This window comes from Cebus imitator, unplaced genomic scaffold (assembly GCF_001604975.1).
Source record: "Cebus imitator isolate Cc_AM_T3 unplaced genomic scaffold, Cebus_imitator-1.0 Scaffold763, whole genome shotgun sequence".
Taxonomy (NCBI): Eukaryota; Metazoa; Chordata; class Mammalia; order Primates; family Cebidae; genus Cebus; species Cebus imitator.
This window is the reverse complement of record NW_016108078.1, coordinates 11139-27603: the sequence shown is the minus strand read 5'-3', so window position 1 is coordinate 27603 and position 16465 is coordinate 11139. Positions and strand designations below refer to the sequence as shown.

Sequence of the window (16465 nt, the reverse complement as noted above, 5' to 3'; positions counted from 1 at the left end):
TAGTTTCTATTTTCTTTCTTTCTTTTTTTTTTTCTCCGAGATGGAGTCTCACTCAGCCGCCCAGGCTAGAGTGCAGTGGTGCAATCTTGGCTCACTGCAACCACTGTTACCTGGGTTCAAGCAATTCTCCCTTCTCAGCCTCCCGAGTAGCTGGGATTACAGGCATATGCTGTCATGCCCGGCTAATTTTCGTATTTTAATAGAGATGGGGTTTCATCATGTTGGCCAGTCTGGTCTTGAACTCCTGACCTCAGGTTTCTGCCCACCTCGGCCTCCCAACGTGCTAGGATTACAGGCGTGAGCCACTGCACCCTCCCAGTTTCTATTTTATTTCTATTGTGGTCTGAGAGCATACTTTGTATGATTTCTATTCTTTCACATTTGTGGCTTTTTTTTTTTTTTTTTTTATGGAGTCTCACTCTGTTGCCCATGCTGGAGTGCAGTGGCGCAATCTCGACTTACTGCAACCTCCGCCTCCTGGGTTCAAGCCATTCTTCTGCCTCAGCCTCCCGAATAGCTAGGATTACAGGCGCCCACCACCATGTCTGGCTAACTTTTGTATTTTTAGTAAGGACAGGGTTTCATCATATTGGCCAGGCTGGTCTTGAACTCCTGACCTTGTGGTCTGCCCACCTTGGCCTCCAAAAGTGCTGGGATTGCAGGTATGAGCCACCATGCCTGGCCTCTTGTTCATATATTTATTTGGTTGTGTCTGTCATCCTTTCTCTAAAATGTGAGATCTAGGAGTGCAGGGACCTTCTTCACCACTCAGTAGTAAGCACCTAGAACAGTGCCTGACACCTCACTCTCCTGATTTAAGTCTAGTTCCAGGCAAGTGGAAAGTGGCCAGATCAGGGAAGAAGGAACAACAGAGGAAATGGGAACACACACTCATTCATGTTTTTGCCACCTTTATCAGCCTATAGGGCATCATTGTAATGAATGAACTCCCACAATTTTCATTCTTTCCTTCAGTATGTCATTCATTAAATTCCAAGACATTCCAGATTATTCCACCATTTTGCTAGAGGTAGACAAATCAACTAGAGCAGTTCACCTATTTTTCATGATTGCCCCCTGAAATGTTAATATCACAGGTATATTATGTATTTAATAACTGTTTGCACATTTGCACTTTAAAGCTAGAAAGAGTAAGTATAAAAGTTACTCTTTTTATTCAATACAAGGTTAAGAATAACTAAACAAAAGTTTTAATGTAGAAATATAAAAAACTATTAACATTTCATTTTATAACTGTATCTGCTGAGCAACTTAAAATATAATTTATCTATATAGATTTTAATGTGCCAAATTATATATGTTTATTAGCAACTTGCATAAAAAATTTAAAAAAGTTATCCCGTTTTATTTTTCCAGAAAATATAACAATTTAAAATTTTATTTCTTAAAAATTATTGATAGTAAATGTAACTTTTAACTTTTGCTTGTTAGAAAAAAATAACTTTTAAATAAGATCTACTATTTGATAGTATAGCAAGGTGACCACAGTCAGTAATAACTTAATTGTCCATTTAAAAATAACTAAAAGGCCAACGCCCTGGTGGAGAAGCTGAGGTTAACATCAGATTTGAAATATTTAAAGTGGATACAAAACTATTTCAGCAATGCAGACAATTAAGTGTGTTGTTGTGGGCGATGGTGCTGTTGGTAAAACATGTCTCCTGATATCCTACACAACAAACTAATTTCCATTGGAATATGTACTGACTGTTTTTGACAACTATGCAGTCACAGTTATGATTGGTGAAGAACCATATACTCTTGGACTTTTTGATACTGCAGAGCAAAAGAATTATGACAGATTACGACCGCTGAGTTATCCACAAACAGATGTTTTTCAGTGGTTTCTCCATCTTCATTTGAAAATGTGAAAGAAAAATTGGTGCCTGAGATAACTCACCACTGTCCAAAGACTCCTTTCTTGCTTATTGGGACCCAAATTGATCTCAGAGATGACCCCTCTACTATTGAGAAACTTGCCAAGAACAAACAGAAGCCTATCACTCCAGAGACTGCTGAAAAGCTGGCCCGTGACCTGAAGGCTGTCAAGTATGTGGAGTGTTCTGCACTCACACAGAAGGGCCTAAAGAATGTATTTGATGAAGCAATATTGGCTGCCCTGGAGCCTCCAGAACCGAAGAAGAGCCGCAGGTGTGTGCTGCTGTGAACATCTCTTCAGAGCCCTTTCTGCACAGCTGGTGTCAGCATCATACTAAAAGCAATGTTTAAATCAAACTAAAGATTAAAAATTAAAATTCATTTTTGCAATAATGACAAATGCCCTGCACCTACCCACATGCACTCGTGTGAGACAAGGCCCATAGGTATGGACCCCCCTTCCCCTCCCAGTACTAGTTAATTTTGAGTAATTGTATATTGTCAGAAAAGTGGTTAGTACTAGTTTTTGTTTCGTTGTTAAAAAAAATTTTTTTTTTTAAAGCAAGGCATGCTTGTGGATGACTTTGTAACAGACTAATTGGAATTGTTGAAGCTGCTCCCTGGTTCCACTCTGGAGAGTAATCTGGGACATCTTAGTGGTTTTTTTTTCCCCTCCTCTTTTTTTGGGGGTAGTGTGTGTGGGGTTTGTTTTTTAGTCTTGTTTTTTTTAATTCATTAACTAGTGGTTAGCCCTTAAGGGGAGGAGGACGGATTGATTCCACATTCCACTTCCTAGATCTAGTTTAGAAAACATGTTCCCCATTTGGTGCTCTTAGGAAGGAATATAGTAAATGCCTCATTTAATAACATACTCCTTTTTGAAAGTTGCCTTTTCTCTCCACCCTTGAGTAGATTCACTATTTGATGAAACTCATGAAAGTGGTTGGAGCCTGTCTTGCCCCTCCTCTTTTCTAGGATGCACTATATGTGACTGTGACTTTCAAGGACATTTGTTTGCCATTTGCTGATTTTTTGGGGACGTTAGTTTCTAACTTCTTTCACTGATAAATGAAGAAAAGTATTGCACCTTTGAAATACACCAAATGAATTGAGTTTGTAATTTAAAAAAATTTTTCCCCTGTCAGTCATTGTCTTATATGCTTAGCATGGATTTGCAACTCAGTAGTATATGGTGTTCCTAGACTGCAGCTGAAGACCTCGTATGTAGAGGAAATACGAGGGGTGGTGCTAGAAGACAGACATCTGTGGAATGACTCATCCTCTCAAGTTAGGAGGATGGAGGCCTGCTTCATTAAGAAGCTGGGGGTAGGGTGGGGGTGGGGAGACCACTTAACAACATGGGGACCAGTCAGAGGAATCCTCTTATTTCTGTTTTACGTATGAGGAACCCTAGAGCAGCCAAGTGAGGCTCTCTAGCTTAATAAAATCATGGAAAGAGTCTTATGAAGACTCTTCATAAGTGTTAATAGGGATTTTATCAGCTTATTTTGGTTGCAGTTTCCAGTTTTTAAAAATGTTGAGGTAATCTTTCCCACCTTCCCAATCCTAATTCTTGTAGATTCATTAGTGTTGAACCAATGCTTTCTCATGTCTCAATTCTTTGTATATGCATGCATTCTTTTCAGATGTATTAAACAAACAAAAACCCTTCAAAAAAAAAAAAAAACTAAAAGTGTAATTGAATTGTTTGTAACTCAAAGGATAAATGCTTGAGGGGCTGGTGACCCCATTCTCTCTGATGTCCGTATTTCACATTGCATGCCTGTATCAACATATCTTCTGTATCTCATAAATATATACACTTACTATTCATCCAGAAAAATTAAAGTTTTTGAAAATAAAATAACTTTTTAACATAGCTAGCTGCAGGTAGTCATTCACGTATTGTTTACATTCTTTCTGTTGAGTACTTAACACAATTAGTGATGAACTGAGTGATTTTTGTACAATTAAATTTACCCTATTAACATTTCTCAAAACTTGAGTAACAGACAAAAACACTGAGGATCAAACATAAATCAGGTAACGTCAGACAATAGGTAGCAGGTCAACTCTTGCAACAGGACTTTAAGAATGAGTAATTGAAAGTCCTCCAATCAGAATCATTTATTCAACATGGCTCTATATCACTGATCTTGCATACGTTTAGCATATCTTAAAGAAATTCAATATCAGTGCTGTTAATGTGATATCCAAGAAAACCCAGCAAGGCAAACTATATACTAAGGAATAAGATTTTGTCAAGTAAGGCTGAGCTTTAGAGGGCCACGAGCTATTCCAATAGCAAAGATTTTATTCTCATGAAGGACAAACTTTCACTTGCTTGGGGATGATATCACCTCCGTTGAGAATGAATGCCCTAGAGCAATATTTTGCCTTGACTGAATAAAACAGGATAGAATATGAATAATGGGTAGCCAGAAAACAAGAAGTATTCAGTGGAGAGCAGCCCTTTATGAAGACAAAATAGATAGCAAACTTCTCCCTAAATTAACACTTTTAAAAATGTCTTGTTCCAACATAATGCTACTAAAGTATACACAATCACTATTCACTCTTTCTTGAAAAGGATGTTATCTCGAATCTGATCCTCTGTTATCTCCAGCTCTAAGTCCAAGAATTTGGGGTGATATCCTTTCCTCTTCCAGTTACCTCGCGATCTCTTCTAGATAGCTGCAAGCTATGAGCTAAATTGTACGTTGAACCACTACTCACACATTATATTCTACAATGGTGTGAAGATGAAGAAAGAGAATGGAAGTAGTGTATGTACACGCATACATACAAATACACACACACACACACACACACACACACCCCAAAGAAGGAAGTAAGGAAGCTGGTTGTAGTCCTTATTACAACTTGTCCAGAGACCAGTGCTGGTGTTTCTGACTTTCCTTTCTCTCTATTGAGTCCATGTGTTCCCCTTGCTTTAACAAGTACCTTAGCTGGCTGTGGTTATTTTCTTGATAAGGTGAGGCTCTTTGTGGTCCTGTATGCGTATGGCTACTGTATTCTTTGGCTAACTTTTATCACTGGACATGGTGAGAATGAAAGCACCTGGGTGATTTCCCAGGACTCACATAAAAGGTACATTGAGCCTGCTCCACAGGCCCAGTAGTCTTGAACATGCCTTGTTCAAGTTGTGTATTATGCTCCTAAGGGACCCTAGAAGTTGTCTCCACAATGATTATGTGGAATCTGAGCTTTCAGAAGTCCCATCTTTATTGAGTCGTTATAATCTGCATGAACTTTTGCCATTGGACATGCCAGAACTAGAGTCACGCAGTGACTCTCCTAGGTTCCAGAAAATGTTCTCCCCTATCCCGTTGAATAGCAGACTCCACATTTCCCTCTAATAATTAAGATAACTCATCCCAGCCAACATAGGAACCTCACTCTCCCCCTTTTTTGTCCATTGTTTCCATGGCATGAGGAACTCCAAATGGCCAGATGGAAGTCTTAACTTCCTGTAAATCAAAGTTTTTGCAAGTTTTACTAAGCGAAGTGGTGTCAGGAAACCTCTCATTTCCACTCTTTGGTTTCTAGATATACAATATTCTGTTTATGGGAGAAATAGCAGCATATATGGGTTGCTAATGCAGAGAATATGCTGAATTCTATAGAATGGCATTCAGATCTCACAAACTATTTCCTAATTGTCACCATAACCATATAGTCCATAGGCCATTCCACCTTTCAGTAAGAGCAATTGTTTATAGGTGATTGTCTATGTGATATGAACAGAGAACCCCATAGTCACAAGACCACTATCTTATCTCTTTCACTATGAAATGTGTTCCTTGATCAGAAAAATATATTTCATGGGATATTGCAATGGTATATAAGGTGAGGATAAATTAATGCCAGCTCCATGATGGAGGGGATTCAATGTAATACCCCTGTCATTCAAAGACTTGCTGGTCTCTCTAGAGAATGGTGACATATTGGGGTTTCTGCTGTTGAGAGATTGGGCACTCAGCAGTGTTGGTAGCCAAGACAACCTAAGTGAAGGTAAATCAATGTTGAACTGGTGCATAACATCCATCCCTTCTTCTACGATAATTTTGTTCACTGTCTCATTGAACAAGCACTGGGTGTCTGGCGAAGAGGCTGACAGATTTCCACAGGCTGGGTAATCATGCTCCTTTTGATGAGCACTCACATGGGACACAAATATTCCCACACAACCCATCCTGAGAGATCTGTCCTCGTGCTCCTCATATATATGCAGGCAAAGCAATTAGAACTGTGCCCTGCACATAATGAGTACTCTAAGGGTTTTATTACATGGTTATTATTGCTATCAATTCTCCAATTTTGTTCCTTCCCAGTCTCTGATTATCTGACAGACACAATCTGTATTGATCAGTGCCCCTAGCGGGTCGCTTTCTGGACAGAGATCAATCACATGCAGGCTGCTGAGTTTTGACTCCAGGAGGATTTCCCTTCCTTTCTTCCCATCAGGGTCACACCTGAGTGGGGCTGTTGCGCCACAGCTCGGCCTCCAGCGACTTCCTGCTTATCATGCGGGTCATCTGCAAGCCATGCTCCCGGGCTTTTTTCCTTATTTGGGGAGCTGGTTGTTGGGAACTCTGCACAAGGCCCTCAGTGTGAGTTGAGGGAGTGCAAGCAACGAGGCAGGAGAAGGCGTTATGGGAAGGTGAGCCTCCCGGGACTCACTCGTGCCTGCGGGACCCACTCCGGTCTGATCTCCTGTGGCCACTGCCCTTTGGAGATGAAGCATTGTCATTGCCTGCCTGACTTTATGGTTGGATGGATCAGATGGCACAGGCCCAGGGTGGGCAGCTCAGGTTGCATGGTCACTTGGGGTCCCACGGTTAGGTGCTCGGACCCCACGAGGAGTCAGTAGTTTAACTTTACTGAATTAATTGTCAGGTGCCAGGTGCCGCCTCTCAAAAGGTGAGCGGTTATTTGAAGAGAGCATGGCTTTTGCTCCAAAGTGCTAGAAGCTTGTGCTTTTATTCACAGAAGGGGCTTGTCGCAGGCTCCGCACAGCATCCCAGTCTGTCAGATACTCGACTCACTCAGACATTTATTTGTTCATTCAACTGCCATGTGTAGTGACTATCGGGTTAATGTAGTGTGCACCCTGTGCTGGGTGCTGGGGCATTCTTGTTCTCAAGACAGAGCCAGTCCAGTGAGGGAAACACTGGCAGCACCGAGGGGCACCACGAAGGGAGCTAGCGATTCGCTCCTCTGTGTAAACGTGTGTTGCTAATCCCACTGATGGCATGTGTTAGGAACATGTGCACAGGTGCATAGGTCCAGGCACACATTTATACATGCAGAAATAGGCATTTCATAATACGTTTCATTACGGCCACGAGTCAGCAGTCAGCGTGCTCTGGTGGAAGGAGCCCTTGACTGGGAGGTAGGAGCAGCAGGTTAAACTCCCCCAGCTCCCTTACATGGTCCCTTGTGCCCTCAGACACGTCCCTGTCCATCACTGGCCTCATACCCATAGAGCACTGGCTCACCCAGCCTGTTCTCTGGGGGCCGCACTTTAGAAAGTGGCTGGGGAGTGCCTGGTGCACAGTGGGCGCTATGCAAGTGACAGCTACCTCAACGGGGACGTGCTTTGTAAACTGGGCCTGGTGCTCTGTGATGAGTGTGACGGTGGTGCCGGCTGTGTGCATGTGCACACACACAGGTTTGTGTCCCGGGAGGCATGCCCTGTGGAGGCGGCCACGTGTCCCTCTGGGCTCCAAGCTGGTGGGCAGGGCCAGGCAGGCTCCAACCAAGACACCCCTGGCTGCAGGGCCTGCCATGGGCCGGGGTCACGCCTCCAGCGGCCTCTGACTCTGCTCTGAGTGGGACATGGGGGAGTCACAAGTCAGAGTCTACCTCCATGGGAGGCTGCCAGTCTGGAGGTAACAGAAAAGGAGCCACTAGGACACGGCCATATGGGTAGCGCCTTGCCTTGGGACCTCCACCTCTCCAGTCGGGGAGCTGAGGACAGGCAGGTAGACCCGGCTTTCAGTTCTGGCTCTGTCTCATCCTGGCTGCCTGCCCTGGGGCCGCTCTCTGCTTCCTCATCCATAAACCGGTGGCAGGAATGCCCACCCCATGGAGCTGCGGTGAAGATGAAGTGAGCCACACATGGGAAGCAGATGGCACCATGACTGTGCATAGGTGTCCGACAATCGACAATAAATGACAACCATGACAACAACTGTCCTTCCTGCACTTCATTCCCACCTGTCCCACCCCGCAGCGGTCCTGCCAGCAGGAACAATACCTGTGCTAACAAGCCCAGGCACAGGGCCAGATGCTATGGAAATGGATCCCTTTACTCAGCCAGCACCCAGAACGTGCAGGTCACTGTCCTGGGCTGGGGAGGAGAGACTCGGGCCAAGAGAGCCACACAAGGGCCAGAACTGGGAGAGCTGGAGCCCAGGGCATGGCAACCTGCCTGGGAGGGAGGAGAGGATGGGGAGGGCTTCCTGGACCACACCATGGAGCCGGTGCTGGGCCTTGGGAGTGGAGAGGGCAGGAGGGACACGGTTGTGGGTGGAGACAGGGGCTGCCAGTGTGACACCTGTGTTGGGCTGAGGAGGGGAGGAGAGTGATTCAAGGGTGGGTCTCTCAGGGCAGCTGTCTGTGTGACCAGTGATGGTCACCTGCTGACAGAGGGGACAGAGGAGGGCAGTCTAGGTGGGGGAGCTGCACCAGCAAAGGCACAGAGTCATGAGAAAGATGAGGGGACCAGTCGGGCAGGGGGTCACTGTCATGGAGCAGCTGGCTTGGGGAAGGCCTTGGGTGCCAGGGCCAAGCTCTTAGACCTGCAGAACAGGTGGCATTGGGAGCCATTCGGCGGCTGGGTCAAGACTGAGTGGCTGACAGGTGGGATAGCAGGAGTGATGGAATCTGATTCTACCCCCCCCAGGTCTCCCCCACCTCAGGGCCCAGACAGTGGCCACCACTACACCCCCAGCCCAACTGGGACAGCCCAGCCAACCCATCTGGGTGTTTGTGGCCCTCCCTACCTGCTGGCTGTGAGCTGAGAGGTGAGAGCTGCCTCCAGTGCAGCCTCTGAGGTTGTTCGCTCTCACCATGCTGGCAGAGGTGGATGGAGCGGGGTGTGGCGGGGTGCTCACGAGGTAGTAGACTGTGCGGCTCTGGATGGGACCCTGCGCTGGTTACCACATAGTGTGTGCCCACGTTGAAGATCTTGATGGAGGACAGGTGGGTGGGCGAGACCCAAGCAGGAGCAAGGGCAGCTCTGGGGCTAATGGTGGGGGGCTCTCTTCGTTACTCCCCACCTGCCCCTCTAAATCCACTCCCCATCCATGCCTGTCCTGCTCTGTGTTTCAGGAGACTGACCCTTGCTGATTGCATCATCTGGACTCCTTGTCCTGCAAGTGAGAGACACTGGCACTGATGGGCAGAGGTCAGAGCGAGAGCTTTCGGGTATTTATTCCTATGCCTCCCTACCTGCTGGGTTGTGCTTTAGGTGTCTTGAGGCTCCCCTAACTCGGGCCATCAGCTCCCGTGGGCAGATCCTCTTCCGTAGCTGTGACTCTTGCCACTTTCTTTTAACTGCCATTGCACCTTGGCCCATCAGGGCTTGGGGTGGTAATGATTTTTGGCAGATACAGTTCCTCCATCTCTGCCCATCCCTTGAGGGTCCTCTAATGCCACCCCTCTGTAAATTAGGTCCTCATGAGTTTACCGTCAGTTTCCCATGGAGTTTGCCATGCGTTTTGGGACAGCATTCTGCCTGACACAAAAGAGAGTGAATGTGAGTGTAAAAAGGATGAATAAACGTGAGTGAGGGAAGGAGTGGGTGAAAGTGATGCCAGGGTATGCATGAATGAATGAGAAAATACGTGTGAATGAGGAATTTATGTGGGAAACTTTCCCTGTTTATTCTGCTGAGTTTGTAGAAGCCACATTGGCCAAATCGTGCTTTTCCCTGGATCCCCAGAGAATGGCAGGACAGTGAGCGCACAGCAAGTACAGGCTCCCTGGAGGACACCGTCTCATGCCCTGGAGGGAAGAGGTGTCCTGCCTGAACAGGCTTGCTTCACATCTCACCCAGAGGTTTTGGAAGGCCAGGCTGGCTACATCAGAATCACAACATGGGCTCCTAGAAACGCAGATTCCTGGAGCCCAGCCTTCAGGGTCTGGTTCAGTAGCATGGGGGTGGGGACCGGGAAGCTGTGTCTTTAACCAGTGTCAGGCGGCCTTGACGTCCAGCCAGGCTGGAGAACCACGGAGCTGGCCTGCTCACCTCATCTGAGAGATGGGAGGACAGGCGCAGAGAAATCCCCAGCGCATGTGTCCACCATATAAAGCTGTTTAGCATTGGAGGTCCCACCTGATTCAACCCTGTTGGCCCAGAGAGGCCCTGTGGTGGACAGCGGATGCAGCACACACAGACAGACACACACTGGAACCAAGTCCCAGCGCTGACACTCCCCTAATGTGGGACCATCAAAGCCAGTCACTCCATTGCTCGACTTCACTTTTCCCATCTGTAAAACGGACGAGACGGCATCTACAGCCCAGGACCACTGTGAGACTCGGAGAGAATTCCTCCCTCCCGATTATGTGGTGCAGAGAAGATTGCGCCATCACCATACTCATTAGCATTAGGTGGCACTCACTGAGATGCAGCTATGGCTCCAAACGCTTTACACGAATGGCCTCGTTTATTTCCCACAAGCACTGCCTGTGCTGTCGATGAGGAGCCAGAGGCTTACAGGGACACACAGCAGCAGCGGGGACCTGGGCCCACAGGCCATCTGAGTCCCTAGGCCTGAACTCTTCAGCCCTAAGCTATAAATGGCAGGTCCCTCCCCCATTCTCCTTAAAGGTTAAAACAGAGGGTCGAACCAATCCTGTGGGGGAGAAAGCAGAACAAAGAGCTCCAAGAGGAAGGAAGCCAAGGGAATGTATGTGAACAGGCGCCTCAGAGAGTGTGGGGCTCCGTGTGCCCCTGAGCTTCCTGACAGCTGTAGCAGGAAGGAGGGGGAGCAGAATTCCCAAGACTCCACTTTCTGGAGACATTTCTTCTTTTTTTCTTTTCTTTTGGGGGAGAGAGTCTTATTTTGTCGCCGAGGCTGGAGTGCAGTGGTGCAATCTTGGGTCACTGCAACCTCTGTCTCCCAGGTTCAAGCGATTCTCCTTCCTCAGTCTCCCGAGTAGCTGGGACTACAGGTGTGCGCCACCATGCCCGGCTAATTTTTGTATTTTCAGTTGAGATGGGGTTTCACCATGTTGGCCAGGCTGGTCTTGAACTCCTGACTTTGCATGATTTGCCAGACTCAGCCTTCCAAAGTGTTGGGATTAGAGATGTGAGCCACTGTGCCTGACCAGGAGACATTTCTAAGCAGATATTTGCTTTGGAATCAAATTCCAGGAGAGTTGATCTTGTGGCCAGCTCAACAAACATCCAGGACCAGAAATTCATCTGCTATTTCATGAGACATTAAAAGATGTACTCACACACATAATTCTGAGCATCTCCCTTTGAAGTCAGAGAAAATATGAAATTCTAGCCCAAATCTCCGCAGCAGTTTGCCAAATCCCCATTCTCCTCAGCCTTCCCACCCCTCTACCTCACCCTCACACTCACTTACCTCCTCTGCATTGAAAATAGAAGACAATTGACAGCAACAGCCTCAACTCTTTGCAACAAACTCTTTACAAACTTGACCATCCCTACCCATCCTGTCCTCACTCGTTCCCTCCCGACACAGTGGAAGAGGTGCTCTTTTTCATGTTGACTATTTCTTCTACCAGTGTTTTATGTGTCTTATTCACCACTACCTCATCTGGAATCTTGATAAATCAGTTACCTCTCTCACTCCCCTGTCTTCAGCCTCTCCCTTTCTTCTGACTCAGCCTTTAAACATGTTGAACTATCTTGCATTATTAAAAAATATATATATCGCCAAGATGTGAAGTCCACTTCTAGGACAGTAGAGCGAGCTCCGTGGACCTACACCCTAGCATACAAGCAAAGCTGGTGAAAATGTTGGACAGAACTGCCATTTTAAATGTCTAGAAATTGTCCAAGCAAACGAAGAAGCATTCATTCAAGAAAATTCACTCATACTTGATAAGAACAGTAAGAGGCTGTGGCTTTTGAGCTACAACCCACTCCCTCCTTCCCCATTTTCCCACTTGGCTTGATGGAAGCTTCACTCCAGGGGGGTGTGGCCAAGAAAGATGGGCTCCCTCTCCTCAGCACCCAACCAACAATGATCAGACCTCACCTGGAGGGACAGGCCACTAGCATTTCTCATCCCTTCCAACTCTGAGTTGAAGAGGCTAAATTCCTGGTGAGTGCAGTCAAAAGGCATGGGGGATCCCTTCCTCCACTTAGCTCCTGCTCCTAGGGCAGAGGCTCTACCCCAGGCATGAAAGTCCAGGAATACAGGTGGCTCAATCAACTTCACTCCAGTTCAATCATGGAACAGAGGTTCCATACTGGAAGAGGCAAGCTGAGACGACAAGAGTCTACTGCCTTGCTCAGTGCCCAAGTAGGGGCTCAGAGATTTTTTTCTAGTGGGAGAGGCAATGTATAAGAAAAGGAGCGCCTGGCTCATGCCTGTAATCCCAGCACTTTGGGAGGCAGAGGCAGGCAGATCACCTGAGGTCAAGGGCTCGAGACCAGCCTGGCCAACATAGTGAAAAAAAAATTTTAGCCATCTCTACTAAAAAATACAAAAATTAGCTGAGTGTAGTGGTGTGTGCCTGTGATCCCAGCTACTCGGGAGGCTGAGACAGAAGAATTGCTTGAATCAGGAGGCAGAAATTGCAGTGAGCTGAGATCACGCCACTGCACTTCAGTCTGGGCAACAGAGTGAGACTCTGTCTCAAAAAAAAAAAAAGAAAAAGAAAAAGAAAAGGAGCTCCAAAGCTCTCCCAAAAGAACTGAAGATACTTGAAAACGATAGTTCCTCTTAATTAAGAGCAACAAGCAAAATCATAGGCCAGCTAGTTCACCTGACAGAAACAGGGAACTATACAGCTATGAAGAACCCTGCTGAGAATATAACAGACCTCATAGCCTGGCCGTAAAAACTACCCTTGCCTGAAACTCACTGAATCGGACTGTGAAGCAGATTATGCCCCAGAGCATTGTCAAATATAATAGAGCAATCCACCAGAAAGTAGTGGAGACTGACAGCTGTGAGTGATACCAAGTGAAGTAGATACTTTGACAGAGAGATCAGGGAAAGAGACTGTCAAAATGAGCCCTGCTAAAAACACTGTCATCTCATGGGGATTGTGCACATGCCCAAGTCAGAATCCTGAGGAGCAACACCAGAGGTTTCACACTGTAGGGAGACAGGTTTCAATAAAATAGTTTTGTTAAGCTACCAAAAAAACCCAATAATACCCAGAAAACAATGAGAACAACAACAGCAAAAACAAACAAGCAACTACATAAACAAACATCGGGCAGAGGGAAGGGAAATTAGTATCTAGAGTTGCTACAATATATTACCAAAGAAACAGGAGAGTGTGACCATATAATGGAAAAAAAAAATCAGGCAACAGAATTTGCCTAGATAGGGGCCAGATATTGGACTTAACACAACAGGACTTCAAAAACAGTCACTATAGATATGTTTATAAAGTTAATGAAAACCTTGCTTGAAGATGTAAAGGAAGGGGATATTCAAAAGCAGCTGCATGTATGGAGAAATTTAGAAAGCCCACACATGCTTAGGGAAGATGCATACTTAGAAAGACCTTAAGCCTTCACTGCAGGCTGATCCCTAGGCTCAGAGCAAGCCTCACTAATTGGCAAGGATGCCCTCAGCCGAGGGCCAGTCTGCAAAGATTAGGAGAAGTGGTTGATCTCTTTCTCTTTCTCTCTCTTGGATTTTTTTTGGTTGTTGTTTCTCTGTTTCTACCCCTGGAATTAAGAGGAATTTCTATCAAAATATTAGCTGAACACAAGCTAAAGGAACAGAGATTATAGTGAGCATGTATAACAAGAAATAGTCTGAAAAGTAGTTTGGAAAAGTCTAAAAGTATATAGACTTCTACAGCTTTCAATTCCAAAAAAAAAAAAAAAAAAGCGAGCCAGGTGTAGTGGCTCACACCTGTAATCCTAGCACTTTGGGAGGCCAAAGTGGGTGGATCACCTGAGGTCAGGAGTTCAAAACCAGTCTGGCCAACATGATCTGTACTAAAAATACAAAAATTAGCCAGGCGTGGTGGCAGGCACCTATAATCCCAGCTACTCAGGAGGCTGAGGCCTGAGAATCACTTGAACCTCAGAGTCAGGTTGCAGAGAGCTGAGATCATGCCATTGCACTGCAGCCTGGGCAGCAAGAGTGAAACTCTGTCTCAAAAAAAAGGAAGAAATTCTGATAGATTTCACAACATGGATGAACCTTGAAAATATTATGATCACTGAAATAAGCCAGATGCAAAAGGACAACTATTATATAATTCCACTTACCTAGATTAGTCAGATTCATAGAAACAGAAAGTAGGTTAGTAGAAACTAAGGGGGAGGGAAGAATAGAAATTTATTGTTTAATGGGTATGGAATTAAGGTTTGTGATGACAAAACAGTTCTGGAGTCACATATGGTGATATTTGCACAGCAACGTGAATGTACTTAATGCCACTGAACTGTACAGTTTAAAATGATTCAAATGGTAAATTTTAGTCTGTTTATTTTACCAAAATAAAAAAAATAGCAAAATATCTGAATACACAGTTATCCGAATACATATACAAATGGTCAATAACCACATGAAGAGGTACTACACATCATTAGTCATTAGGGGAATGCAATGAAAACCACAATGAGATATCATTTCACACTCATTAATGTGACTATAATTTTTTTAAATGGAATATAAAGTGTTGTTGAAGATGTGGAGAAATTGAAACCTTCGTACATTGCTGGTGAGAAAGCAAACTGGTGCAGCCACTGTTGAAAAAGTTGGGTGGTTCTTCAAACAGTTAAACATAGAATTGCCGTATAATCCAGCAATTTCCACTCTTAGGTATACATCCCCCAAAATTGAAAGCAGGGACTCAGCTATTTGTACACTCATGTCTACAGCAGCATTATTCACAATAGCCAAAAGGTGGAAACAATCTAAATATCCACTAACAGATGAATGAATAAACAAAAGGCAGTATATACATACAACGGAATATCATTGAGCCGTAAAACAGAATGAAATTTTGACATATGCTACATGAATGAATGTCAAAGACATTGAGCTAAGTGAAACAAGCCAATCACAAACGGACAGATATTGTAAATGTAATTAATGCCATGGAATTATAAACTTGAAAATGGTTAAAATGGATTATTTTAATTTGCTCATTACACGTTACATGTACCAAAATATCACATGTAACCCATAAACATGTATGATTATTTTGTATCAATAAAAATGGTTAAAATGGCAAATTCTATGTTATACAGGTGCCTGGTGACAGAGCGAGACTCTGTCTCAAAAAAAAAAAAAGTACAACAAAATAAAAAGAATAAGGTAACAGTCAGTGAAATCCAAATTGTGGGAAAAGCTATAGTGCAAACAACCTGGTTTCTTCAAAAGATAAATTTCAAAAAAATAATAATAATAAGTGGAGGGGAAACCTATAGATCTAAAGGAGTGTGAGAAACCTATCAACTAATTACAATGTTCAGGCTTTATTTATATCCTGATTCAAGAAAGCAAACTATACAACAAAATATGGCATCTATAAGACAGTTGGAAATTGGAAGACTGATTGAGTATTTGATGATATTAAAAGCTTGACTATTTCATAATGTTTTAAACGTTCATTTTTAGGCACGAAATGGGTGCTGTAGTTACTTCCATAACTAATGAGTCATCTTTAGAGATACAGAAATATTTACAAATTATGGAAAACAGGAGGTTGAAATAAAGACATTTTCAGTCAAACATAAGTGTATTTGCTATGAATAAGCCCTGATGAAAGGATATCTTTTAAAGAATGTATTTCAGTTAGAAGGAAAGTGAGCCCAGATGGAAAGACTGAAGATGGGAGAAGAATGAAGAATGAGTGTGGTAAACACTGATGTCTTCAGGAGTTAAAAACAAACCAGATAAACTAAAATACAGAACAACATGGCACCCTTTAAAAGTATAAAACGGGGCTGGCTGCAGTGGCTCAAGCCTGTAATCCCAGCACTTTGGGAGGTGGAGGCGGGCGGATCACGAGTTCAGGAGATCGAGACCATCCTGGCTAACTCGGCGAAACCCTGTCTCTACTAAAAATACAAAAAATTGACCTGGCGCGGTGGCTCATGCCTGTAATCCCAGCATTTTGGGAGGCTGAGGCACTTGGATCACCTGAAGTCAGGAGTTCGAGACCAGCCTGGCCAACACGGTGAAAAACCCTGTCTCCACTAAAAATACAAAAAATTAGCTGGGCGTGGTGGTGGCGCCTGTAATTCCAGCTACTCGGGAGACTGAGGCAGGAGAATCGCTTGAACCTGGGAGGTCGATGTTGCAGTGAGCCGAGATCGTGTCACTGCACTCCAGCCTAGGTGACAGAGTGGGAC

General features: G+C 44.7%; 1 pseudogene across 1 annotated transcript; it reads left to right on the top strand.

Moving 5' to 3' along the window:
* Nucleotides 1-1555: 1555 nt before the first annotated feature.
* Nucleotides 1556-3043, top strand: LOC108297032 (annotated as a pseudogene). Its single transcript, XR_005198511.1, has one exon. The product of XR_005198511.1 is annotated as a cell division control protein 42 homolog (transcript).
* Nucleotides 3044-16465: the final 13422 nt, after the last annotated feature.